General features: G+C 31.2%; 1 pseudogene; it reads right to left on the bottom strand.

Annotated features, from left to right (window-relative positions):
* Positions 1–312: 312 nt before the first annotated feature.
* The window catches only part of LOC105458760, a 3,069-nt pseudogene continuing 1,145 nt past the window's right edge, over positions 313–2,236 (bottom strand).

Genomic DNA, 2,236 nt, shown 5'->3' with positions numbered 1-2,236 from the left:
AATAAGAAGATAAAACAAATCCGTAGCAAGCAGATTTTGATTATTTTACTTTGTCTTTATTTCTTTTTCCATTTTGTAAAGAAGACAGTTCCGTAAAAGATGGAAATTCTTTTCCCTTTGATAAACTCCCTTATGCTTAATATTTGTCATTAAAGGAAAAACGTCAAACAATTTTTTTTTATTATTATAACTTTTTAGACAAATACATTAATTTAATTAGTTACATGTTTAATATAACATTAAAAATATATAAATATTATAGAAAACGCACTTTTTATTTCGCTATGTATTTGTTTTATATAATTTTAATTGTTCTATAGGTCTCTTTTCCATATTCGCGAGCGGAATGTAAACTCCCCAAAAACGAAGCTTTTACTGCATTAAAATTGATGCTATGCGTATTATAATGCAATTATATAAATAAATCGTAAAGTTAAAACAAAATTGACAACAATTTTGCTTCAAAGCGAATATAATGCATGACGAATTTATATAATTATAATAAACTATATATTTCGCGCTTCAATATTATTAATTAAGCTTAACTATAAAAAATATAATCATTTTCACAAAATATTATTCTTATAATTCGAAATTGTCGTGTCTAATCGTAATGTGATGTACCTCTGCCCCGGATATTAATTAAGCATTAACAAGTTAATTATACGATTTGTCAAATCGAACGTAACTGAAAGGAAATATGTTTAAATTTTTTAATTTTATACAACAGCGCTTCACTATTAGTACACAGTAGAAAAACTTGACAACTGCTTTTCCGATTTTTTCTGAAGTTCTGCTTTTTTTCTCGGTTAAAATTACTTGCTTGGTCCAATATCTTGCGCACTACTTTATTAATAATTACTCGGAAGATTGAGAATTTTGAAACATAGCCCAATAGAAATCTGAAACAATTGAAATAATAATTTTATAGTAATATTATAATTACGTATTTTACAATATATAATTGTCTAACAAAATTGACAATGTTTAATATTTGGGGATCTAGAATTGCATTACAAGATAGATTAAATATATCTACATATATACTCACTTCCAGCTTTTATAAGCAATCCATTCTGCATAACTCATTGACGCATACAAATGCGGCATGCTTATATTTAACGTATCCATAGCGAGTAATGCCATCATTTTGTAAGGCGTGTATACCAAGGGATAATAATTAATAGATTCAATGAAACATCTTGTCATATGTTCCCACTCGGGCGTAACTTCTTTAAAATTAGGCAATGTCCAATATTGACAAACATCCCGAGTGCGCTGCTTTATTTCCTCGAGACTACCACGGCAAAAGTTGTACCTGAAGGAATTATACCGACATAAAAATTTTAGAAAAGGCGTTCTAAAACATTACGCTTACTAAACTTAATTTATACTAGCACTAAGAGAATATCATACTTATCCTCTATCCCGAGAAAATATCCGTAACATCTCCACATATGGCAAAAGGCCTCGATGTCTTCATCGGTCGCGTTATGCACTCCAACCTTTTGCGGGCAAAGCAAAACTAAACTTACAAAGCACCACTGTACTCCCGCCATGTCCGCGTTATTTATACCTTTCGGCTTGTAAGGCGACTTGTCCACTACGACATAAGGACGTTGTCTATCTTTTTCAAGTGGACACGCCGCGTCAAAATCTTTTAGAAACAACTCGCGATCCGGACACCACGGCTCCGCGATTTTAGACTCGTTGTCAATTTGCTCGTGATCGAGTTCGCGTAACTTTGACTGTATCATTAAATGCATTCTACGCGCAAATTGCATGTCTTTATAAGCTGGCGTTCCTTCAATCCAAGGCTCTCCGTCGTACCAATTAATAAATTGTTTTATGGTCAAGGTATACCTTGCAAGTTAATTACATTATTAGGGTCAATTTGACAAAAAGTACACATCAATTGGTAATATCATGTCACAAAATTAGCATATAATACCGTATAATAATAGTGTATCAAATGTAATCAAGAGAAATAATATAAATATAATACTAATAAAAAATAAAATAAAATAAAATAAAAATCTATATTATTGACAAATACTATACTAAAGTGTATATCAAATAATTTTATTTAGTCGCAAAAAATTGGTCGCGTTTAGCACAAAAAACGGAAAAAACAAAAAAAGCTTTGCAACTGTTTGGTTTTTTGATTGGCAGTGGCATCCGATTGACCACGTTACGATTGAACACAAGCCATTCGCAGCGCTTGAAACTAGAAAGC

This window comes from Wasmannia auropunctata, unplaced genomic scaffold (genome assembly GCF_000956235.1).
Source record: "Wasmannia auropunctata unplaced genomic scaffold, wasmannia.A_1.0 LD334333.1, whole genome shotgun sequence".
Lineage (NCBI taxonomy): Eukaryota > Metazoa > Arthropoda > Insecta > Hymenoptera > Formicidae > Wasmannia > Wasmannia auropunctata.
This window is presented reverse-complemented; position numbering and strand designations above follow the sequence as displayed.